This window comes from Maniola hyperantus, chromosome 15 (genome assembly GCF_902806685.2).
Source record: "Maniola hyperantus chromosome 15, iAphHyp1.2, whole genome shotgun sequence".
NCBI lineage: Eukaryota > Metazoa > Arthropoda > Insecta > Lepidoptera > Nymphalidae > Maniola > Maniola hyperantus.
Genome location: NC_048550.1, coordinates 5988224 through 6016067, shown reverse-complemented (window position 1 = coordinate 6016067; position 27844 = coordinate 5988224). Strand labels below are relative to the sequence as shown.

The 27844-nt window shown below is 36.4% G+C and overlaps 1 protein-coding gene across 13 annotated transcripts in view; it reads right to left on the bottom strand.

Annotated features, from left to right (window-relative positions):
- The window catches only part of Liprin-gamma (liprin protein kazrin), a 135061-nt gene that overhangs the window by 75983 nt on the left and 31234 nt on the right, over nucleotides 1-27844 (bottom strand). For 12 of the 13 annotated variants that reach the window (XM_069503367.1, XM_069503372.1, XM_069503370.1 and 9 more), the window contains exon 2: nucleotides 1651-1707. The exons of the other annotated variant lie outside the window; for it this stretch is intronic. The gene's annotated coding sequence lies outside the window, so the exon portion shown is untranslated. The remainder of the gene's footprint in view (nucleotides 1-1650; nucleotides 1708-27844) is intronic. 13 annotated transcript variants of the gene reach the window in all.

Here is a 27844-nt window from a genome sequence, read left to right as displayed (position 1 = left end):
ATCTCCGCCGTAAAAATATTTTGTTTGGTTAATTAGTTCAGAGATTATCCAATTACTTACCTTTATTAAAAATAACACAACACAACTTAAAAGTAATTACAATAATAAAAAATACTTGACAAAAACCGATCGCTACTCATAGTAGGTGTGGATTATTTAACACTAGCTTAGACTTCGTCCGCGTGGAATAAACAAATTTCAAACCCCTATTTCACACCCTTGGGGCTTAAATTTTCAAAAATCCTTTCTTAACGGATGCCTACGTCATAATAGCTCTGCATGCCAATTTCAGCCCGATCCACCCAGTAGTTTGAGATGTTCGTTGATAGATCAGTCAGTCAGTCAGTCAGTCAGTCAGTCAATCAGTCAGTCACCTTTTCCTTTTATGTATTTAGAACCTGTGGATAAAATTTTATAGAAAATGCACGATAGCTAAAACCGGTAAACGGTTTTCACCGTACAGCTTCCCCTAGCTGATTATAACCGGGTTTAATTGAAAAGCCCAACACAACAAGCACTTCCTAACAGGGAATCACAGCACTCAGCTCTCGAGTGTCACATTTCCTCCAGGCATGTACGGGTGTACACTGTACACTGCCGGAGGCCCTGTCGCTAGGGGAGAGAATAATCTATATTCTAACATAACTAAGCCCCCATAGGATCACATGAATTGATTTTCGGAATGTGTAAATCGTGCTTTGCTGACGAAAACATACCCTGTTGTTCAATGTGAAAAATTGAATACATGTATTTGTTTTACCATTTATTTTAATACACCTATTAATCATAATATAACCTCGGAGTTTCCTATGTGAATGCATGGATGTGTTTTTATATAATTTTTTTTGTTTGTAAACTCAATGGAAATGATGTTGCAGTCGAATATGAACTAATTCACTTCAACTAAGCGATTTAATTGTTCCGATGACTTCTGATGCTCAGGGATAAAACTATCTTAACTATCTTCACTTCTCGTTGCTCGCTAACTCGTTTCTAGTAGGTAGTATGGTAGGTGGAACAAGTGCCTACACATAGAGAGATCATCAAACTGATGGTGGAAGGAATTTCTAACTTTAGTCGACTAATTGCCTTGCGAGTTTTAGATAGCAGTTTTATCTGGGCATCAAGTTATTAAGCTTCAGAGTATATTAATGTTAACTTAAATCATCCCTAGAACTCACAGATATTCCGTCTGTTCAGACAAAAGTTTTTGGGAACGATGGGCGCTCTGTTCAAACAGTACGTTTTACACATCATAAATTTCACTCACGCTTTGCGATTAAGAGATGCGCCAGTGCCCGTTACCATACAATGGAGCCTCTTTCACTGTCGCTATAGAAAAGTTTGTAGTCCAAGATACCCTTTTGTCCATACAAAAGGGCGGTTAAAGCTTTGTTATCATACCACAATCCATTGCCGCTAACGCGTGCGACCCAAAAGTAAAATAAAGCTATAACGTCCGGAAAATTATCAAACGTTGCCTTACAAAATAGGGAAATAAGTGCCACATTTATTTATTTGCATAATATGTAAGCAGACAAAAGTAGGTTAGGAACAAACATTCAAGGATGACAATGAGAGCAAATTAAAACAAAACATACTTACTAACATACGACGTTCTTATAAATAACAACACAAGTACGTACTTACTCAAAAATAAAAAGCATTCGTAACTTCTGCTTGGAACTTCGCTATTTTTTCTTGTTCCTGTAACAATAAAATAAAAATAATGATTTATAGAATACAGAACAACACATACCTATGATTATTAATATTCTTGGAATTACTTGATGTGTAAAAATGAGATATTTTGAGTAGTTACATATTTTATTCGTTTCATTTATTTTATCTTTTACTATTAGTGTCAATTTTTACAATCAAGAATTATGGAAGGTCATGCATTATGTTGGATTGCAGTACAACATTACAACCCGGCTAAATCATAGGAATGTTATGACGTACATTACCCTTAGCTAACAGGTCTGTAATAAGGCATTTAGAGCAAGTGGTGTGAAAAAATATAAAAAAATTACCCTCTTATGTAAGTAATGAGAGGATATACTCCGACCTGCATCTAGCACGATTCTCATATTTTATCAGAAACATATTGGTAGCCATAGATGTGCACAAAGAGAAAAATCGGTACCAGCTTGCAATTGCTTTCATTTTATTTCAGCTGAATGTTTTATGTAATATTATGGAAATTTGTGTTTTCGCTCTCGCAAAAATTACACAATTTAAATATTTTTGGTTAAGTATTTATTTATGCACATATTGTTTAATTTTTATTTATTTGTTGTAGTTAATTGATGTGGAAGTGGGCTATGTCGAGCGTAACTGTAGTTTATGATTATTAAATATATTTTGAATTGTTTGATTTTATTTGCAGCCTTTTCTACGCTCATAAAGACTGAGCTGGTCTATAAAATGATTAGAAGCCATCAAAATGAGGGCATACCTATGCTCTGGATAATTTGGGCATCTTACCCGAATGAGGAAGAAAAGAACGTTAGTTGAAACCATCGAGTTCACCCACCAACTATCGCAACACAGCACCTAGATATAACATACTGCAGACACTTATGACCGGGAACTTTAAAGAAAAAAAGGGACAGGAAGGTGAAAGAAGTCATGGCTTAGAATGCATGGACTGGAATTAAGACTAGCAAAACCATTTTAACGATGGGTACTGAGAAATACAAAGAACTGACTTGTTGATATTTTGTTATAGAGGAACACATGAAGAAGACGAATTTTGGCGTTGAAGTAACTTTATGGTACAAGTAAAATGCAACTAGAGATCAATACTTAGAGTAGGTAATGTGCGCAAAGATTCTAGTTCGATGAAATACCTGGCGGAATTTGTGTAATAAAAGCTGAAACTATTTCCAATATTATCCTAAACACTTCTTGAACATCTTTATTGTTACTTCTCTTTCCAACTCCACTAAAATTAAAGCAGTGAAACTTTTTAGTATTCTGAGAGAACTACTATAAAATTTCTAAGTTCAAACATATATTCAATGTAGCTACTTACGCCTCTTCTCAATACCAGTTTATAGAATATTAAATAATTCAAGTCGATTTTTGCTTACATACCTTGTTTTGAAAATTGAGTTAAAAGTTAAATAGAACTGTAGTTATCAAGTTTATTGTTGACTAGTCTACGTTTCATTAAGTACAATAATCCGTAGCCGTTTTGTTAGATGGGCAAGATAAAGTTTTGCAAAAAATAAAACCCGTTCACTATTCTTAAAAATGTGAATATACGTGTAGTAATGGCCGTGACAAACCGTATGATGCGCAAGACGACGTTTATAGATATCATAATATTTTATCAAAATCAGTTGAGTTGTTTTCCAAACTGAGGGAACTGATGTACCGACTAACATACAGACACACTGATAAACACAAACTCTTCTGTAGTCGGATTAAAGTTTACAGTCAGTGCATAAATTTTATTTTAATATAAGTAGGTTGCAAATAACGTGTTAAAAATAGGTATCATGGCAAATGACGTAATTCCTCAACAAGCAGTGAGAAAATTTCCTTTTTAATCAACCACCCTTTCAACCTGGCCAAGTTTAATTAAGGACCCCAAAGCTTTTACATTGGTAATAATATTGTAGGTATACCATATTTCACAATCTGTTTTGTGCTTATTAATTGCGAGGGAACTTGAAATGTTCCTAAAAACCTTTTAAAGTCTCACCCCTTAGCCCTTTAAAAGCTTTTTACCAAATACTTTAGCAAAGAGTTGATGTATTTTATATATGTATTTATTAAATATTTTTGCCAGCGGGAAGCAGAACACTTAAAAAACGTCAAACTTTTTGGAAAAATACAAAACATTTTTCCTCCACTCGTATAAAACTGAAAAAACTAACCAAGTGCGAGTCGGACTCGCACACGAAGGTTTCCATACCATCGTACAAGAAATAACACTTTTTTTTTCATGGCAGCCATTTTGAAATATATTTTTTTTGTTATAGCGGCAATAGAAATACACATTCTATAAAAATTTCGACTCTCTACCTATTACGGATCACGAGATTCAGCCCGCTGACAGACGGACGGACATCACAGGCTTAGTAATAGGGTCCCGTTAGCATCCATCGGGTATGGAGCCCTTAAAACGGACTCGACCAACGACAGTCCGTGTGCAGTATGTCGTGTGATGAGTTTTGTGAACTCAAATCGTGTCGTGCGGTGGTCAGTGGAAAACGCTCAAAATGCTTGCACTAAAGTTAAGCGTACGAATAAATAGAGATAAAGTCACTAATTCAGACATTTCACTTTTGTAAGAGTGGATCGCTATGTTTCCAATAGAAATATTATATTGCTTGCTTCCAGGGAAATATGCTGCATGAAATATGATCGCCGGTTTAACGCTAAATAAACATTCAGTGGTGCAGGATAATTCAATATTGAAATGTAAAGTTTTGTGCATTGCAATATTTGTTTTAACAAATATAAGTTTCTATTTTGCTATTTAAAATAATAAAGGTCTTCTTAGATTAAATTAATTCCACGACTTTTTTCTTTTTAAGAATTTATGGAGATTATTAAGAAATTTACTCTAAAAACGTTTTTAAAAATAAATAGCTGACTTCGTTCGTGTGGATTTAGGTTTTTAAAAATCTCACAGGAAGCATTTGATTTTCTGAGATAAGAACTAACCTACAACATCCGTCTCCATGCTATAAGTAATCCCTGTATACCCGTCAAAATCGGTTAAGCGGATGTGCCAAGGTAACAAACAGACATACAGACTTTTATTTTATAGTTAACTAGATGATATTCACGACTTCGCTAACATGGGCTACTTTTAACCCCTGGAAAATCTAAGATTTCCTACGGGGTTTTCAAATTCTTTTACGTGGACAAAGTAGCAAGCATCTAGTGCAGTATAAACTGATTACAATCAAGGCGGTATAGGTAGCTGCAAAAACAATTTACCTTCCCTCCTCGAGTATTGCGGGATTTAATTAAAAATCACAACACTCAGCACTAGAGTCCCGCATATCTTTCGATTAACGTTGGGTTTGGGTGCTTGCTTGCTTCGTATTATCATCTTTGATTCATACAACTAACTACGACATCAAGACTAACAATTGGAACCGAAGGTGTAATGCCTCAATTATACAATATAATATATTCAATTAGCCTCAATAGCTCAACGGGTACAGTAGTGGACTGAAAACCGAAAGGTCGACGGTTCCAACCCCGCCCGTTGCACTATTGTCGTACCTACTCCTAGCACAAGCTTTACGCTAAGTTGGAGAGGAAAGGGGAATATTAGTCATTTAACATGGCTAATATATATATTTTTTTAAATGACTAAGTCCTATATGTACAAACTTACAATATCAGTTCTTAGTCCAAATCAATCAGCTGTCTAATTCTTAAATATTAAAAATTTTATAATGGAAGTTGAAGAATATTAATTTAATTTATTAAAATTTTAGTAGCTATGCCTTCATCTGCCTGAACTGGTTTTTTTAATCCCGTGGTTAAACTGTTTGATTCTCCAGGACATAAAATAGCTTACGTTCGTCCCCGGGATGCAAGCTTCTCGCATATCCGTATCAAATTTTGTTAAAATCGGTTAACCGTGAAAAAGTAGCGGAGAGACAGATTCATTTTCGCGTTTATAGTATTAACACCATACATTTTTTCGTCTCGTCGAAGCTCTCAGCGGTGACGATTTTTTTCCGACTTAAATTACAATTTTCTTAAATTAATTATTACAATTTTCGTACGGATTTCTAGTTTTTTGAAAATAAAATATAGCCTTTGTGTAAATAATGTAGCTTTCTATAAGTCGCCGACAAAAGCTTATATTTTATATATAGGCTTACTACGAAGTATTACATTTATTTAAGCTAATTGAAAAAATAAATAAGCAACAGCAAAACAATTTACGAACTGCCTCGGCCGTATTCGCTGAGTCTCTACGAGTATAATCTTTATTACAACATAGCTAAGCTCTCGTGGAAATTCGTAAATTGATTTTCGCAAATTAAGTGCTCGCTCGAGTTTCGGGCCATTACATTAACTACGTTGTTGATATTAATTTTAAACAGCGGTTTACCATTACCCCTCTGCGGTAAGTGCTTTTTTAATTAAATTTCTATTTTTAGGGTTCGGTACCTCAAAAGGAAAAAAGCAACACTTATGTCAGCCATGATCAGTCTGTCTGTCTATCTGTCCGTCTGCCGTGTCTGTCAAGAAAACCTATATGGTAAGTACTTCCCGTTGACCTAGAATCATAAAATTTGGCAGCTAGGTACCTAGGTATTATAGCACAAGTAAGGAAAAATCCTAAAATCGTAGATTTATGGTTACATCACACAAAAAAATTTAAAATGTGTTCATTAACAAATAATTAGTATTTTCAATTTTCAAAGTAAGATAACTATACCAAGTGGGATATCATATGAAACTTGTACATTCTTAAAACAGATTTATATTAATTTTTATGCATAATAGTTTTTGATTTATCGTGCAAAATGTCGAGAAAAACCTGAGCACGGAACCTTCGGTGCGCGAGTCTGACTTGCACTTGGCCGGTTTTATTATTTGACCAAACCTTTTTTTTTCATTTCTATTTCTATTTCTTTTTCTTAGCACCCTCAATACTGTAACGGTCTAGGGGTGAAATCCGAAAGGTCGTAGGTTAAAGTACCGCCCAACCACCCCCGGTTTTAGGTACGTTTAGGTGAAATAATTGAGAGGAAAGAGAAAATTAGTCGTATAATGTATGTAATATATATGTAAAATATATATTATGTATGTAAAGCTGAATGACTGAATTTTCAAAAATCCTTTCTTAGCAAATGTCAACGTTATAATAGCCTATCTGCATGTCAAATTTTAGTCCAATCCGTCAAGTTGTTTGAGCTGCGCGTTGATAGATCAGTCAGTCAGTCAGTCAGCTTTCCTTTTGTATCTAAATATATACAAGGACAATCTGGCCGACTGACTGATCTATGAACTTTATATTTAAATATATACAAGGAAAAGCTGACTGACTAACTGACTAAATGATCTATCAATGCACAGCTCAAACCACAGGACGGATCCGGCTGATATTTGGCATGCAGACAGATATTATTATGACGTAGACATTCGCTAAGAAAAGATTTTTGAAAATTCAGCACCTAAGGGGTTTGAAATTTGCGTAGTCCACGCGGTCGATATTAACGTAGTCGTGGGCATAAGCCAGTACCTATACCTAATTATATATGGATATAAAACATTAAAATTGAAAGCAATCGAATAGATTGAACAAAGGAAGATGAGGTGTGGCCTTACAATAGATACCTAAATAAACCTCACCAGCAGGTGCTCTTCCGAGTTTGACGAGGTTCGCCAAACTTTTAATTACAAGCGGCCAATAAATTCAGAACCCCTCGGGGGATTAAAGAGTGGGATTAAAGAAACTTGGACGGATTACAATTTGTTACAAACTACCTTGGAAGCTAAACCGTTTGGTATAACCTCCGCCCGTGGAAAAGGAAGTCGGCTAATGCATATTTAAAACGATTCGCTAACGACCGATGTCCGGTAACTAAATAAATATAAGTAGGTTTTGCTTTCAATGCTCATCTCATACAATAAAAAGAAAAGTCCTGGAATTCGCTAACGACCGATGTCCGGTAACTAAAAAAATATATGTAGGTTTTGCTTCCAATGCTCATTTCATACAATAAAAACAAAAGTCCTGACTCACTTACTGACTGAATCAACGTCCAGCCGACCAGCCTAAACTCTTGGACCTAGAAAGATGAAGTGCACAGAGGTTCACTTTATAATGTAGACAAGAAATAAAGCCAGATTATTTTCGGGAGATTGCTAGTTGTAAATAATACGTATTATGCATGTTTTATACTTATAGGAACGACGAATGACTGACTGACGTGGCGCGGACACCAATTTATTCTTCATATAGATACCTATAAGTACCTACTTTCGATGTGGCGGTGCTCGCACCATGACGCTGTGTGCTGTGTATCTATACCTACTAATCACGCAATACCTGTTCTTTTGAGGATACGTTACCTATATTATTGTGTCTGCATAATATTATCGGTATATTAGTGGTTTATAGGACGTCCGCCTTCTAATCGGAGGTCGGGAGTTCGATCCCGGGCATGCACCTCTAACTTTTCGGAGTTATGTGCGTTTTAAGTAATAAAATATCACTTGCTTTAACGGTGAAGGAAAACACCGTGAGGAAACCTGCATGTCTGAGAGTTCTCCATAATGTTCTCAAAGGTGTGTGAAGTCTACCAATCCACACTTGGCCGGCCGGCGCCGGCGTGGTAGACTATGGCCAAACCCTTCTTATTCTGAGCTCTGCAGTGAGCCGGCTGGTGGTGGGTCGATCATGATGATGAATAATAATAATATGATCGTCAGCGCCAAATGCGTACTACTGATATCCGCGTCACGTCCACGCCACGTCTCTATAATAAGCGACTTCTCACAACAAATCGCACCCAATTGTGACGTCACGTAACTTTTTGTAATTTGACAGTTAACTACCTTACTTTTAAAAACCACGTATCCGACAGCGCTGGTCATTGAAGAGAAAAGTAAGATGGGTCGTTATAAAAGTTTCGGAAGCAATGCGTTATAACAAATTTTAACAAAATTTTATTTGGAACAATGTTTTTAGTTTCAAATTGCTCCGCAAAAATGTTTCTCACGTCGCAGCACGTTTTAATGTTCACAAACTTTAAAAACGGGCGTTAGGTAACACAACTTCCATATAAAAGATCCTTGAGCAAGCATCTCAATTCCACATTTTGCTTCGTATTCGTAGGTACGGCTACGAGTATGTCAAAGAGCATACTGTAGGTACAGGTAAAATGAAAAACAAAAATAATAAAACGACTAAGAACAGCCAACTAGAGTGGCATGCACTCTATATAGCCTAAAAAGCACCGTTTGCCACCTTAGTTCAAACTACGTCTTGTTTCATAGAAAATTAATGCACTCGGATAATATTTTTTTATATGATATTTTTGGTAGAATCAGAACTTTAAACCTTAACCGTAATTTGCATACGTAGGTACTTTATCCGTTTTCCTTAGTACGAGTTTTATCAATTTCCTCTTTTCTCTGACTCGCACTTGGCCGGTTTTATTTTTATTGATAGTTGAATTTGGCCAACACTTCAGGTCATTCAACACAGCACACACGGCTACAGTAAACGGGCTGTAGCTTAGTGGTCAGAGCGTCGGGCGCGATCCCAAGGGATGCGGGTTCGATTCCTGCCGGTTCGCAATTTTTGATATGTATTTAAAATTATTTAGAAATTTCCTTGAAGTGTAGGTAAAAAAACACTATAAAAAAATATAAAAATATAGTAAAAAAGCAAAATATGTCATTTCTTGTTCAAAGAGCTACATTGTAATATGGGCCTTTGAAAGTAGTTTCGATATCTGCAAAAAGATGTCGCTACTAGATGGCATAAGCAGTCGCTTCAGTACTGCGTTAACATACATATCAATAATGTCGTCACTGGCAGTAAGCGGGCTGTAGCTTAGTGGTCAGAGCATCGGGCGCGATCCCAGGAGACGCGGGTTCGATTTCTGCTGGTTCGCAATTTAGATATGTATTTAAAATTATTTAGAAATTTCCTTGAAGTGTAGGTAAAACACTATAAAAAAAATTATAAAAATAATATAGATAGGTATGTTCTTTGTAAAGAGTTTTTAATTAAATCACTCGTGGATTCTCCTTTGAAGAAACCGCTGCTAAAGAAACTTGAACGAGTTGTGAATTGTCCAAAATTTTCTTTTGCAATTCAAATTGTCCTTATAACTTTTAAAATGTGTAATTATAATAAAAACCCTCTACGTTTTTTCTTTTAAGTTTTTACTTTTAAATTTAAAAAAAATAAACCAACAAAGAAAATTACGCTGCAAAGTGCCATTGCAAGAAAGCGAAGCGATGAACATCACCTGCAGAAGAAGCTCCGGTAGCGAAGTTAAAAAGGCCTAAGCCTTTCTTGGTCACAGATTTCCAAATAACATGGTATCTGCGTAACTACGTTCAACGAGAAGTTGTTCCTATATTTTTCTTGGCAGCTTATGTCATGTTTTTCGTTGATTTTATTTCTATTATAAACTGTCCCGCGTGTATCTACTAACCTCTCAGTCTCAAGTTAACGATTCCATAAACACCGATTTTTAAGTAGCCTACCCTAAAGTATCTTTCTAGTACTATTATTAAACAAAACGCAAGTCGTAACGGCACTTTCTTACTTACTAATCATGACATTGTTAAGTTACAACTCATTTCAAGCACCAGATTTGTAACAATAGAATTTACAATAAGCGTGGGTTTGTATTAAGAAATCAATACCGAAAGTTTTTTCACGAATCGATATTGAATGTTAATTTTCCGCACGCGTCCCCCACGAGAGGCAGTCGCCTCTCGTCCCTCCGACAACTGACGACCCCATAGACAGCCAAAAGACAACAAACAAAGGGGTGGGGGTTTAATAAAAACTGCCATACCCCTTCCAGGTTAGCCCACTTCCATCTTAAACTGCATCATCACTTTCCACCAGGTGAGATTGCAGATCTGTATTTTAAAAATCAATCTTTAATAGAAAAGTAGCATTTTTATTTGCAATTTTGCTTCAATATAATCCTAAGGGATGTGTACGCTATTTGTGAATTGGACAACGCATATAAATCGATTGCGATTGTTAACCAACGTTGATCTACTGTCGGGTAACTGGATGGGTGACCGATTTTGGAAGTCCGAATTTAGTCTTTTCGTTTCCTCCGTACCTCTGATTGCACGCTAAGCCGTCATTGTCACAATAACATCTGATATATAACTGTAAATAAAATAACCTTCCTAAGATCCGGAAGACGAAATCTCGTTCTCTTAGTCAATTTGTATGCGGAAGGATCTGGGAATCCACCGCATTACTGTCTGAAACTCCCAAGAAACCTCTTACCATTATTTGATTACTCGATAGGTCACGGCACAATAAGGAAAATGACGCAGAGAGATCATTCTAATACATAAATCTAGTATGCCTCATTGTCATTGGCGCTAGCCGGTTCAAGATTTTTACATTTCTTCCTTTCGAACTGACCAAACTAACTTTTCGATGCCAAGAAAGTTGTTAAGCACTTTTCAATGAATGTCCTAACTCATGAAAATATTGCCTTAGTTTATGTAACAAATGTCGCATTTGGAGTGCAAGCGACAATAATAAATCTTGAAGTTCCTAGGGGTCTAGCACTGACACATTTTGACAATTGCGATTGTTGTAATTGGTAAGTATAGTATTCTTGCTGCAACTGTATATTTTTGTTATTTTGCATAAAGTGAAAAAATCAGCCAATCTGAGAAATGTCTGCCTGGCGAGCAAACAATTTCTAGATCGAATCTAAGTCACAGATGTGAAAAATAATAGGCATCTGTGCATGTCAAACGTAGCAATTACTGCGATGAATAGGGTTCATTGAACTATTATAATATAATTTAAAGTACATAGAGCAAGGTAAATAGCGTCAGAACGCCACGGTCGGTTAACGAAGTGGTTGGGGCGTGCGGCAGCTAATATTTACTCTGTCAATCGAACCCCATACTTGCACATAAATAGGTCTAAAGTACCCCAGGTCGATACAATTTGACATCCACTACTCCACTCATGCAATAGGCAGGTAGGTACTAAACTGTACCTCAGAATATATAACAGTACAGGCACAGAAGTTTCATTCGGCAAAATCATTTAAATAAATAGCAACTAACGGCCCATCCTTTCAACCGGTTTTGACGAAATTTGGTACAGAAATATCTTGCATCCTGGAAAATCAAAGAGTTCCCACCGTATTTTTAAAGATCCACATCCACGCGAACAAAGTCGCGGGCATCACCTAGTATGCTATGAAGCCGCAATCACAAAATTATTTTATAACAAGGCGGCCCGAGGCCTGCTCAGTGCTCTACCAAACATTAATATTTAATCGTGGCCAAAACCGCAAGTCTGTGCGGGTACAATAGGTTCACTGAACTACAGTATCGCACATAATGTAAATACCGACAATTCAGCACGATCGGGTAACAAAGCATTCGGGGACGTGTGGCTTGTAACATTGACTTTGTCAATCGATCCAACGCGATTAGAGAAATAGATACAGTTCACTCCGTAGATACGTGTCGTAAATACAAGCGCTTATAGTTTAAAAGGTGGAAACAAATTATCGGAGGTCTGAGGAACGCGGCTGACCGCCATGACTTATAGGTATCTGGAAAGTAAAATGTAGACTGAACTGTGTAAACTATCGGACGTAATAGCGGACATAACCGTCCGTCCTTGAGCGCTCGAACGTCCGATAGAATGCTGGCCCACTGGATTTTTATCAGCTGAAAACGTTCGGATGAGTCTGCAAGCCGCGTCCCAAATGACTGTACACCGATCTGTCATGGCTGTCAGCAGCGACGTACGGTCACGTCCGATAGTTTGTTTTCACTTTAAGACCTACGTAGGCCTCCTAGTTGGAGAGCCCGGGGCTCAATTATTCGAATGGTGTGCGTTTTAAGCAATTAAGCAATGAAGTCAACAGCACGAGTCAGCTGCATCGGACGTACTAGAGAAATGCTCTTGCATTTCTTCTGCCTCTTTGCAGCTCTTGCATCTCTTTCAGGACATGTTGTAATAATCTGTAAATATAAAATTCTAAGTCCTGACTGACTAATTTATATATCAACGCACAGTCTAAACTACTGGTCCTAGAGACATGAAATTTAGAGGGTGTATTCTTTTTAAAGAGTAGGTATCAACTAAGAAAGCATTTTCGAAATCCCACGAGTTTTTTTAATTCAGATAAATATAAGTTAGCCCTTGACAGCAATCTCACCTGGTGGTAAGTGATGTTGCAGTCTACGATGGAAGCGGGCTAACCTGGAAGGGATATGGCAGTTTGTGTTAAACCCAAACCCCTTTGGTTTAAACACGGCATCGTATTGTAACGCTAAACTCGCTTAGCGGCACGGCTTTATCTGTAGGGTTGTAACTAGCCACGGCCGAAGCCTCCCACCAGACCAGATCAGATGAAATTTAAAAATTCTAAATTTCCGCTGCCACAAATTGAACTTTGGGTTCGATTTGTGAAATCTCTTATCGATAAGCTCACTACTACGAGGTCGTCAATCGTCGTTTTCCTTCACTGTCATAGAAATGATATTTAATTATTGTTTTAAACGCACAAAGCTCCGATAAGTTAAGAAGGTGTGTGGCCTGGGTCGAAATCCGGATCCCCCAAATAGGAGGACGATGTCTATCGCCTAGGATAATCTCTGCTATTTACAGGAACAATACGAATAAAGTATCTATAACATAACTAAATACATCTAGATATCAGCCTTCATCGGTCTGAGCCTTGGAAGCCAGACGCCTCTTGTAGGTAAGCACTAAGCACGCGATTTACTACTTAGCCGACGATTAAATAGAAAGAAAATACTGCAGCCATGTTTAAGAAAAACTTGAAGATAAACAGGTCAATGACTTCTGGAAAAAATAAAAGACCAGCGTTTTTATTACACGCAGTACCTATGAAATAGGTAGGTACCTATTTAATAATAATTACCTATAGCGTGCTTATTACATACCTGTTAAATAAGCACATATTTAATGAAACGCTGGTCAATCTACTTGTAACTTTTAAAAGCCATAATAGCCTAGTAGTTAAGACGTCCACCTCCTATTCAGAAGTTCGGAGGTTTGATCTCGGGCTTACGTTTCAAGCAATTAAAATATATCACTTTCTTTAACGGTGAAGTAAAACACATGGTGAGGGAACCGGCATGCTTGAGAGTTCTCCATAATGTTCTCTTCAAACCTTTTTATGCTAAGAGGAGACCCGTGCTCAGTAGTGAGCCGGCGATGGGTTGACGTAGTCGCCTAAGCGACTAAGGCTCTATCCCTAAATGAAAATTTAAAAAAATGCCACATAACCTTTTTTCAGGTTTTAATAAAATTGCTTCACTCGGTAAGTGAATAAAATTATATAATATGTATGTATAGGTACTAATCCCTAAAGTTATGCCCATTAACCTTTTAACCTTACCAAAGTTAAACCATCCAATAACATTTAGCAAAAAGCACTCAAAACTTCGTGGCTACATAATTTTGTAGAGCCTTTAATGATATTTTAAAATTGAGCCCACTTAAAGTTTCTAAATAAATTGTAACGAAGCCGCAAAGATATAATCAAACCACAGATAGGTAAAGCCCATAAGTACATTACTATTTTTGAACTATAATATGATGCCCACGATTTCGTCCGCGTGCATTTAAGTACGTTTTAAAAATCTGCTCACTCTTGGGAAAAAATCCCTTGTTAAAAAGTATCCTGTGTCCGTCTGTAGGATACAAGCTATCTGTGTACCAAGTAGCTGATGCCCGCGTTTCCCCGGGACGCAAGCTATCTCTGTACCTTTCGTCAAAATCGGTTAAACAAATGGGCCATGAAAAGCTAGTAGACAAACAGATGGACATACAGATATACTTTCCCATTTATAATATATTATATTATAGTAAGTAGCCTACATAGTATTAGCTCAGTTTTACGATAAATTTTGTAAAACTGTGGTATCAGTATGGATAATTGTTATATTTTATCTAGATACTTGTGTCGGCTATTTTAAAATCGCTTCAAGTTATTCGGGCTCAAATTGTGCTGATTTGTTCAAAATCGGTCTTCTACAACTTAAATTTCAAGTATTGAATCCACAAGCATAAGATATTAAATAGGATATTAATTTGGGGGCAATATCGTCTAGTTGTGAATATTAGTCGATTATGCTCTCTAAACAAATCGGTTATTGAGTTTACGGGCAACCGTTTCCAGGATAGTAAAGGCGAAGTTTAATGTAAAATGGCGTCACAACGAGGCATCTTACGGCGCGAGTTCCTCATTAATTTCAAACTTATAACCCTCTTCGTACAACAACAATTTAGTCACGTAGTCAATTATCATATATTCTAGGCTTACTCAACGTTATATTCCAAGTGAATTAAATTTAATTCAAACGGTTGCGTAAAGTTCTGCTTATAATGCCAAGTAGGTCCCTAAAATTTTATTTGTAGGGTAGGTAATTCGTTTTTATTCATAAAATAGACTCGGTAATAATATCGCTCCACCTAAGTCGCTATTATTATCTAAGTAACCTAATATACCACCTCAAGGCAAAGTGTTATACTTAGTAGCTATTCCTTTTTATTATTAGTTTAATTACCTATTCAAAAAGTTGCACGATTGTTATTTACAAATTACTTCTCGCCGAACTAGTAGACCAGTTTGTTGGAAAATTGGCGTTCTTAAAAAGTGACTTATCTTGAACATAGATACCATTGATGATTGACCCACCCCAATTGTTTGATATTTTCTGTGGTAGAAACATCTATTTTCTAAGTACATATGTATTTAACACCTATCCCGTACTCTATGCGTAAGTAGGTTCGTAGATGCATGTTGCGTGCGTGCGTGTAATAGGTAAGTTTAGTACTAGAACTGCAATGACTAGTTGTTTATAACTGTAAGTAGGTACTTCTCAGTCAGTAAAGATTATCAGCTTATTTAATAGTCTTGATTAATTGAAATTCCAGATTACAACATTTGTTTTATCAGAAGCAGAGCAGTAACGTCAAAAGCCCTTTTAAATCTTAATCAATAGATACTTAAGGTATCTTTCCCAGCTACTAATTTATCTCAAGGATTAGGAAATTAAATGTCGCAGAACAAGAAAGAACAAGGAATAACAATGTCACGAAGCATTACAAGGATTAATTGTAATAAATGGGCATCTCTCTGCGAGTAGATTTGCATTTAAAGCTGTTTCCCACACCCTGGGGTGTGTCTATTGTCTTTAGATTATGGGGTAATGCAACCCCCATAATGAATGAGTGAAGACGGTTCACGGGCGTGGCGTAGTAAAGCCTCGTTTACACGTGAGCTCTTATCCGCTATGACATTTAACTCTTAAAACCCACTCACCACACACGTAACCAGAACGTTAGCAAAAACGAAGACAGGTGATAGTACTGATGATTACTGATATGATGCCATAAAAAACGCGAAAAAAATAATCCTATTTTTTGTAAAAGTTCACAATATATTGTAAAATCAAACATCTGACTGACACTAGAGGTCAACGAATGTTGCGTAAGTAGGACATTTGGAGTCAATGCCACGACGTAAGCGAGGCCTTGACCCGAGTTTTGCACGCTTTACATTGTGGGGTTGTAAAATATTGAGCCAAATGGTTATTGGTAACAATAACGCTAAATTTTTGCTAGTTTTCTGGTTACACCCTGTATTTTTATTCAAATTGACTTGTACAATTGCTTTTGAATCGTCAAAATAATTTACATTGGTTCGAAATGGCGTTCGTGCCGAGAAGAACCATAAAGAAACTCGGTGGTTGCTATTTTCAAATGTTCAATTCACGATAATATTATTATACAGTTTATGCCAAAAATAGACTTGTAGAGAGCTACCTATATGTCATTTTTTAAGAATATTAGTAACTAGCTATGGCCTAAATCCCCCTAATTTCGAGAGGAAAACTGTACTCAGTAGTGGACCGGCAATGAGTTGATGATGATGATGATGATGAGATAGGTAGAATTGGTCAGGTAGAGACTCCCCAAGTGTAAACGTAGCTTAAAGCAATGCAGCAGCACGGCACACTATTTTATGAGACCATCAAACGCTACCATCAGTGTGTTTTGGACTGGAAAATATGGAAAATATGGCAGGCGTCCATTAGCCAAAGATTAAAAACTCAGTAAGTCAATGACCGCTTGGCTTACGTTGAACTTTGTGAAAGCCAAGTTGGACAGTAATTTGCATAATCATAGAGTGCATACACGGAGTTGATCTGCTTCAACCTTTTCGCCTTTTTCGTGACATGTCTTTTTTAGGGTTCCGTACCTCAAAAGGAAAAACGGAACCCTTATAGGATCACTTTGTTGTCTGTCTGTCAAGAAACCTACAGGGTACTTCCCGTTGACTTAGAATCATGAAATTTGGCAGGTAGGTAGGTCTTATAGCTGGCATTTGGGGAAAAATCTGAAAACCGTGAATTTGTGGTTACATCACACAAAAAAAAATTGTGGTCATGAACTAATAATTAGAATTTTCAATTTTCGAAGTAAGATAACTGTATCAAGTAGGGTATCAAAAGATCTTTACCTGTACATTCTAAAACAGATTTTTATTTGTTTTTATGCATCACAGTTTTTGAATTATCGTGCAAAATGTCGAAAAAGTACGAAAGTATTACGGAACCCTCATTGCACGAGTCTGACTCGCACTTGGCCGGTTTTGTTTACTTTGTGTAGTTTTGCATCTACGTGTATTCAGCAAACATCTTTTAAATTCAAATTATAGAACTTAAGTACTAGACTAGTGCCTATTCAAATTGAAAATATTGTTTACTTCCGTTGGCTCAGAATAGTTAATGATAAGTCAAGACTCTTTCACCGACTTTGCCATAATGTTTCTCTAATCAAAGCTTACTAGGAACGTGTTTTTAATGTAGGTAATAGGTACTAGATCATTCCCGGTCTTGACAATACAACTCATACTTCAGCCAATTTCTTGAATAATATTAAAAATATGTGTATCGATGGCATAGAAGCTGCAATATATACTTAATATGCAATATACAATGTGTAATATCAATAACAGATAAAAATATTATACTTATTTTTGCAAATAACTTATCAGTACTTAATTAAACAGCATCAACTCGTATTTACAAAGCCTCAAAGGTGAAATTTAAAATCACTGAAGAAAACCGGCAAGATTCCTTAAAAATCCAATAGTCCAAGCAATGATTGCATTGGTTCAAAAGCAATAAGCCTATAAAACCACCGCGGTCGTTAAATACGCCGGCAGAGATAAATCTCGATGGCATCGACGCTCCGCGGGATTCTCCCCATTAGATTTCATGGATTTCTCTCTTGTCCGCACATTAAATTATAACCGGAGGGAAAATGGAACGGAGGATTGAAATTAAATTTCAGATTGGATAGAAAATAGAATTCCTTTTAGACCGTATTTCCACGTCCAACCACACGACAAAACAAAATGGGGTAGCAACAGTGAGCATCATATTACCTCACTAGCTTATTCAAGTGACTTCGCATACACTACACAAATTTCAATCCCCTGTTTTATAACTTTCGGGGTTGAATTTTCAAAAATCCTTTCTTAGCGGATGTTTACGTTATAATAGCTATCTGCATGCCAAATTTCAGTCCGATCTGTCCAGTAGTTTGAGCTGTGCGTTGAGAAAATCTGTCAGTCTTCCTTTCAACCTTTCATTTTATATATTTAGACTAGCTTATGCTCGCGACTTCGTCCGCGTGGACTACCTACACAAATTTCAGACCTCTATTTCCCCCACCCCCCGGCCCCGGGTTGAATTTTCAAAAACCCTTTCTATGCTGACTCTCTAGTGTCGATCCATTGTTCGTGAAGACTACAAACCAACTGCCGAACGTTGCTGGAAAGCCAACGCCAAACAAACTACAAACCAGTACCTAAATTGAACTATCTGACTATCTTGTAAAAGTTTACTTGAATAAGATATATTCTACCACAGAGTAAGGATCAGAGGTTTCATGAAGTCGTAAAGACAAAGCAATCGTGTAGTGGGTGCGGGATAATGATCGCACCCGAACTGGCCTTCGTAGTTAGGGCCATATGTTGAAAGATCGTCGTGGACCACGAGATTAAAGAGGTCGGACTACTGTGTATCTCTTTATACTGTGCCAGTACCACTTTTCAGAAACACTCTTCAAAGCAATGAAAACAACGAATAAATAAAGCTCGGCAGCCGCGCAAAAACATTTCGTACAACAAAAGAGTTTGCTTATTCAAAGAAGCACTCGACAGTAATTAGATTATGAGTGGGCCACCATTGCCTTAAGAAAAACAGGGCCAAGGACTTTGACAATTGAAATAAATAATTTATTTACTAAAGTCTACGACTGAAGGGAAATTCAATTAACGTGAAATGTAATATTTCAAACATTCACTTTGAGCAAAAACATCATCAAATCAAATTGATATAAATAGGTAATCAATAATTACAATGACAAAGACCCAGAGGACCTGACAGTTTAAATTATTGTGATCGGTTGAACTAATATAATTTTTGCTACAACATTTTAACCAATCCATGACTACGTAGGTGTGTATGCCAATACAATAAATACACAAACATAGCTGTTATCTTAGATTTTCCAGGATATTTTGACTATATTGTTGCAAAAAATCACATCGACTCGTTTTTTTGCAGCGTGATAAACTAAGAAACAAACACACCTTTGCATTTATAATAATATTAAGTAATTGTGATTAAAATAATGTCCTAAAGACATGTACACAATATCTTCTTTCTGTGACAGAGGAGTAGTTCTCCTACTCCTAAAAGAAGTCTCCAACCTCTAGTGTTACTGTAAACCTAAGTTATTTGAAATAAACTATTTTCATTTTATTTTATTTATTGATGTACATGCGTGTAATTGTGTTTTGTTTAAAATTAAAATATTTTATAAAGAGCCTTACGATTTTATAACTAAACTAAATACCTAAAGCTCGTATAAATAAAGCCGTTAAGGTAAAGTTACGTAAATATTTCATGTAGCGTCTATTGGATAGGTACTCACGACTTACGTTATATTTTATAGTTCAGATTTACGTTCAGATTTAGGCGGGACGGAGCACAAACACTTGCCCCTGTCTCGATGTTAACGATGTTGTCCGATTTGTATATTGCACCTATACGTTAGCTATTCCAGTTTACACACCCCTGTGGTACGGTACAGTACGCAGTTTAAGACCAACATTGCTTAAATTCGAGATTCGAAGCACAATAACGTCAAAGTAAAATGGACCTAAAGGGCTTTAAATTAAAGTCAAAAATTCAATGCCACTGATTTTAATTTCGCAACGTTTCCGCTTGGAGCGCTGGCTTTAGATGTGTAGACAAACTTGAGCTTTAAAACAAGGCATTTAAGATTCAGTTACTATAACGCGGAAGTGTTTCGACACTCGAATACTATCAACGTTGGTGTGACAACAACAATTGATGGCACGATAAGCAGTATAGAAAGCTGAACTAACAGAATACAGAAAACTTCCCGTGATAAAAAGTAGACTGCGTCCGTCTCCGGGATGGAAACTATTAGGTACCTTTCTTCGAAATCAGTTAAACAGATGAGTCTTAAAAAGGTAACAAACAAAAGAACACACAGATATGCTTTCGCATTTATAATATTACTTACTATGAATTTATATTTCATTTCTATGGAAATTGAAGACGAATCTTGAATCACTAAAAGAGGTCGAGAAAGCGCTGACGAAGGAAAAAAATAAGGTTACAAATGGGTAAGGAAATAAAAATGAAATAGCGGCATCTGATTTTGCATTTTATGATTTCATTCCCGAAATTGAAATAGCTTGATCCAAAAATGAACAATGAACCAAATACAGTCGTAAACAAACAACCTAAATTAACTTTCATAGTCCGGACAAAAAACGTAGTCCGCAAACACAAACCGAAAGTAAATAACAAAATTTTCATGCGGAGTATTTACAGAAAATTTAATTAGAGTCCACTGGCGGAATTGCTGGGCTTAATTCTATATTTTATGAGTTTCATGTTTCTCTTATGAAAAGTCCTTACACTATTAGACAAGACAGTCTGAACTATCATTTTGGTGACTTGTCCGCGTGAATTTATTTAGGTTTTTAAAAATTCCGTAGGAACTCTTTGAATTTCCGGGGTGGAAATGGACTCTTAGATTTCACTCTCAAATCTTTGTCGATCAGTTGCTCTGTTGCGGCGCAATTAACTAACTAACCAAAGACCAACAAACAAGCAAATATACACTTTCGTATATTTTATAATATGAATAAGTAGTGATTTGAGTCTAGCTTAGCAATCTAGGTACGTACTTCGCATGAATATTTAATTAAAGTAAATCTCTGCAGGGATTATTAGATAATATTATAAATTAATTATGTACTTAGGTACAAATATTTTATTTAGGAATTTTAATTTAAAAAAATGAAAAGAAGTTATTTGAACTAGACAATGCTCTATTAAATTAAAGTTGAGACATAAAGTATCTAATATCTTTTTTTTAATAAAGGCATTAATGTCTAGCTTGTGTATATAGAACTTTACTTGGCTTTAAAGGCGCCAGGTTTAAATGCAAAATATTTTAATATGTCGAAATGCTGCTGGCGTAATTATATTCCTTAGGGAGACAATTTACGTCCAAAATTTGCCGGTATTTCAGTTGCTATTTTTTGCATCGTTTTAGAAAGTAAGGAAAGGTAAAATATACCTGGCGAATTATACTTCCATATAGTGCGACAAGGTTATATTGGCGCGTGGCGAAAATCGGAACTAACGTTGCCGTTAGGTGTCTCCTTTGTTCTTGTTTGAATATTCTAAGCCTTTGTTCTCCAACAGCACCCCCCTGTCAATGTCATTTAAGTGCCAAGAGAGCCTTGTCCTACTGTAGATTTCAATTTACACCTACATGAAACATATCCTAGTTCCGTATAGCTTTCTCAACTTTTTGCTCGAGAATCAGACTAAATTGACATTGGATATGAATCTGGGGCGCATTTTTCAGTAGATACTGAAAATGCTAGTCAGGTCAGCAAAATGGGTGAGTCATAAAAACGGGTGAGCAGAATTCACGTCAGTGCCGAACTTTGATGAAGCCTTCAGGATTTCTTCGCTGCGTCCAATGTGGTCGAGTTTTGCTACTGACGCAACTCACATTTTTGGCCATGAAAATGCGAACCTTTTGCGACTCCTGCAGGTTGCCAAATCGTATGTTCACCTTTATTCAAGTTCTCTTTTTGCGAGCGAAACATGTCCGAATATAGTAAATTGTAGCTTTACCCATGTCAATATCTACGCGAGGGTATTCGGCGATACAATGGGCTTGCGGTGAGGTAAATAGACGAACTGTCAGCGTATATAAACAATACAATCTCTCCCTGAAGATTACCCAAAATAATTGAAAACTGACAGATTTCGAACCCCAGTCTACGCATTTTTTACAGCATCATCGAATTGCACAAACATAGGGTTAGTTTAAATGGAAGTACCTTCTGAAGAATATTCTTACTCTTATATTCTATCACCTAGGGTTTAAGTACACTAAGTACAATAACAGAATCATTCATATTCACCAAGACACAACATATGAACATGTTCTTATTAGTAATTAGTAACTAATATTATAAAGAGGAAAGATTTGTGTTTTTGTATGTTTGTAACGAATAAACTCAATAACTATAGGACCGATTTAAAAAATTCTTTCACCATTAGAAAGCTATATAATTCCCGAGTGACAGGTGTTTTTTAATTAGAGATCCATACGAAAATTATAATATAAACTACCCGTGCGAAGCCGGGGCGGGTCGTTAGTTACTAATAAGTTCCATGCACCGGGCCTCTACGATACCGACGATACGGGACCTACGATATAAAGAGGCTGGCGGGAAGTGGCTGGATGAGGAAGGCTGAGGACCAGGTGTGGTGGCGCTCTTTAGGGAAGGCCTATGTCCAACAGTGGACGTCCACAGGCTGATGATGATGATGATGATGATGATGACCGGGCCTCTAACTTTACTCAATCAGCTATTTTCAGCTTTCTGAGCAAAATCGTAAATAGATATTGGAAAATGGTTCATAGTAAAAGCTCGCACTCGCGTTGAAAGCGTACAAATATTACTTTAAAGAATAGGTATCGTAGAATCAGCCTGATTTGCGGTAACAACAAATACAATAGTATTACGAGTCGTTTGTTTCATCGGTACTCTTGGGACCAATATTTTCCCAATATTTATTTTATTTTTCGCGGTCTCCCCACGGCATTATTAAGTATACTTAAATCTCATACAATAATACTTGTTTAGTATTCCATTAAGTGCATACATTTTTCACGAACTTCAATGGCGCAGTTGTGGAGGCTGTATTCTATCTTATACGTGGCAGGACTTATAGCTTTCATTCCCAGCAATTCAGTTCGCGGATTTAGCATTCCTAAATGATGTATGGTCTGGTGAGAGATTTTGTCTTTGGTAGTTACCACTCTAGCAGCAAAAAGTGTTGCCAAGCGATTTAGTGTTCCGGTACGATGCAATGTAGACAAACGTGATATAATTCAATTATAGCGGTATGGGTACCTGTACTATAATTATGTAGGTATTCTGAGTTATGGGTAACTTAAAATACCATACCCATTTCAAGTTAACCGCTTCTACTGCATCATCACTTAGAATTTAGTCCTTTGCTTAATAGATCGCAATTTAGGGTTAAATTATCATTTAATAAAAAAGCATAATATATAAATTTTAGAGAAGAAAAAACTTAGGGGCAACTTTGCCAGCAGTTGTACTAAAGAGCGATGTGTCGTCTCACACCCAATGAAAGTTAACCGTTAGCACGTAGCTGGAGTTGCGAGGGTTAAGTGCGATGTTAGACTTAACCCTTTTAGTTGGGAACAAAGGCAGTAAATACCGAGCACCAGTGTGCTTGCGACAAGCGGGAACTTGACGTTTTTCAAGCACCATGTGTTAAAACGTTTCAACTTTTTCAAAACAGTTTTGCTTATCACTCTTGATTATAATATTAACCTTGAGAGTGATGCAAACTACATCCTTACTTACTAAATAAATGCGAAAGTGTGTTTATCTTAAACTAATGATTCTAAGGTTATTTCGTGGTATAACGGGTATGACCAGGTTCCGTGCAATTGGGTTGAAATATCTATATTGGACAAATAAAAACATCAAATTAATCGTGGTATGTACCCGTTATCTACATTAAAATATCTGTCTATCTTTTACGTCAGTCTGTCACCTTTTTACAACCCATCGGTTTAACCGATGTTGATGAAATTTGATTTAGAGATAGCTTGCATCCTGTGGAAAGATATTATAGGCATTTTGTCCCGGAAAAACATAGTTTCCATGGAACTTTATAGGCCTTTCCATTTAACCGATTTTGATGCTTGGTACAGCGATAGCTAGCATCTCAAAGATGGACATAGGGTATTTTTTATCCCGGAAAATTAAAGGATTTCAAAGGATTTTCATAAACTTTAATCCATACTAACGAAGTTACAGGCATCATCTGATAGATAGTGTATAATTTAATTTAAAAAAATCGAAGATGAAACATTTTATCAGGCTCTTCGTACCTACCTAGTCGTAGATCATTTCAAGAGGCTATATTAAAATTTTAATGGTAAGCCATTTCATAGTTAGAATATTAATAACTCTAAGGTAATATTGATTTCGGTTGCATTATTTGGCTTTATAAAACTTTTAAATGACTATTTAAGTAGTTTTTCTTTTTCTGAAAAAGAACAATGAGTGTGTTTTAACACACATTAGAAAAATAATTTCATATTTTAATATGAAATTATTTTTCTAACATATTATAATGTGATCTTGAGAGCCAACTAAAACCAATTCGAATATCAAACTCGTTACCTACCTACTTACTTAGTTATTGAAATTAAAAAAAACTCATCATTCTGAAAAAGATTATAAAGTTATGCTTGATGAAATAATATTATAGCTTTGACACAGCCTGGATCTAATCAAGAGTCTATTTCCATTCGTCCAAAATATTTCCTAATTCAAATTATGCTGTGACTGTCAATAATGGATACCTACTTTGCAAATAAAAGCAAGAGTTGTGAAATTAATTAAATAAACAAGTTCACTACAACATCTTTCATCTACCTTAATTTCAACTCCAAATGCAAAAGCTTTTTATTACAAAGGAGAGCTTCCAAAATTAAAGCCGCAAGCGAACACGTGCCGATAGCTATTTGAAGTTAGATCAAAAACATGCACTCGTCTGGTACAAAATACACCACAGTATTTCAATTATTTATCAAACGCCTGACCGCGGGCAAAGCCGCAGGAATCAATAGCTCAATACGTTCGTCTATACTCTATGCCCACTGTTTACAGGTGCGGGCCGCCGATATGCAAATAAAACTAATGAACTTTATGCAAACAATGTATCTAAATGTGCATTTTATAATAGACTAGCTTTTAAACTATCGTGAGTGATTGCCATTATAAGTATAGATTGTGGCGATTAAACAGCGAGCTGAGTTCCTGTGAAAAAGGACCCCGAATGACTTCGAAACTACGGGCTAGATACGTGAGTATAGCCGTTACAATCTCTACTTATAATAGACTAGCTCATCTGCCCCGCTCGAGGGGAATTTTTCGAAAATCAGTGAAGGTGTGAAATTTCCAAAAATACTACCTACTATACGTACACGTACTTTTTTTTGACCGAAAGTCTAATAAAAATTTTCATTGGTATAACTAGACTTTTGTCTCCTATTTAAATTTTAAACAGCTACCTATAACAAAACATTCTTATGAAAAACTTAACAATGACTCTGCTAAAAATGTTCGACAAATTAAGGTTCTTTGGCAAGTCACATAAACGGCAAGTAAACAGAGGAACGATTCACAATTAAAAATGTAATAATTACCTTGAGAAAACGTAAAAACATAATTACACCTGAAAGTGGAAATGTGAGCGTCCGTTTCCGTCGCATTCAAACATTAAAAACTGTTTTGGAATCCGTTCCCCGTGACGCTACAATTTTCGTACTCACTCACCCTTAAGGTGGGGCCAGCGGGCATTAGCAGGGGAAAATTAGATTTAACCTGAACACCAACACAGACGATTTTACCTTCACAATCCATGCCCATTTGAAGCCAGTCCATCCCCTCAAAATAGCCACTCTTAATCTTATTTGTGAAGGTTAAAATGGGAATATTTCTTCATCCTAAGCTTACAGCATTTAAATATTAATTCCTTAAACCACTGATCGGTAGATACACATTTTCCGCGAGGTCTGGCTTTAGTATTATTAAAAAGTGGTAAAGTTTGTAAGTTTGGATGTAGGGTATAATCTCTGGAACTAATGATCCGATTCTGATAATAAATTCTTCTATTGATAGATAGCTACATTATCCCCCAGTGATATAGGCTATAAATTACACAACATAACATAGAGAAAGTTGTAGGCAAAGGCTAGTCTATATATATAAAAGGAAAAGTTGGCTGACTGATCTATCAATGCACAGCTCAAACTACTGATCAGATCGGGCTGTGGCATGAAGCAGATAGCTATTATGAGACACCCGCTAAGAAAGGATTTTTGAAAATTCAATATCTAAAGGGGTAAAATTGGGATTTGAAATTTGTGTAGTCCACGCGGACAATGTCGTGAGCATAAGCTAGTCTAATATAAAATGAGTGGAACTGTTCATAGCTCTTGTCACGTTAAAATAAAAACAAAGTTCTTAAATGCTCTCAGTGAAGTTACAATTTTCGCATTTTCTTGAGTGAGGCGGGGCAGGCGGGCGTGCATTAGCAGGGGTAAATTAGATTTGACCCCGACACCAACGGAGGATGTTTGTAGCTTCGCCATCCTTGTCTCCGCTTTGCCAGACCGCCCGCCCGCCCCAGCAGTTTATCCATTTTATATTTTCTTTGGAGCAGGAACAATAAAATTGATATTACTTATTTCTTATTTTCACGCGGTTTACCAATGCGGTCTGAGGTTACGGTGCATCAAAAAGATGATCGGTTTTATCCGTACAATTGTATTCATTGTGTTTGCTCATTATATACAATCATATATCATCATCATCATGATCAACCCATCGCCAGCCCACTATTGAGCACGGGTCTCCTCTCATGAATGAGAAGGATTTAGGCCATAGCCCGCCACGCTGGCCAAGATGGATTAGCTATACACATACATTGAGGTGTATATTATTAATTTTGAACTTTAACATTTATTTATTATTCCCGGCTCCTGATCCCTTTCAGTTTCATAAGAAAGATAAAAGAGTAGGTTAAGAGTTTAAGAGAGAGTAAGGTAACTTTAGACACCAATGCTGTGCTAGCTGAATTGCACTATTCTGTTCCGTGGCACTAAGTATATTGTGTCGTAACATGAGTCGCTATTTATTTAAACGTCTTTGCGCAGTGAACGTACTGTACAAATAAGTTACTATTAACTAGTCTGTGGTTAAAAGCTCAATTTAGCGCAATATTTCTTGTACAGTGGAAGTTCCACCAACAATATTTGGTTACTTAAATAATTACACATTATCGCGTTCCTTCATTACACAAACGAGCTTTATAATTTTATCACTGTGACAATAAAGCTCCTTGTATAAACATCATGCTCAGAGCGAGCGTTAAAAATTTAATCCAGAATTATAAATGAAACAAGGCATTAACGAAGTTTCAGGCTAAAACGAGCCGAGAGCTTAGCGTTAGAAGTTAAACAGTCTATCACCTCGTACAAAAGGGATTTTATGCTCATTTAATTTCACGCTCAGAAATAACTACCTACTACAGCCTCTGTCCACTGTACTTTCCTCGAGATTTTCTTGATTTCCTTGGTTCATACATATAACAACCTACCTAGAGCATCATACCTGTCTTAGGCACTAAAGTTGGTACCTTTTCCATTTGTTCACATCGAACATGCTCGACCTGAGTCTACACAAATGAAAAGGAAGCTAGAAATAGATAAAAAACTGGTCAAAGTGAATCAAAACACCCATAAAGTAGAGTTCATGCTAGTTGCTATAAAAACTTTGGTATTTATCGCTAATAGCGATTTTAAAATACAAATTTACTTAATTAGGTATCACTCGAGGGAACAAACTCTTTTTTTCATTGATTTAAGTATTATATTTTATAC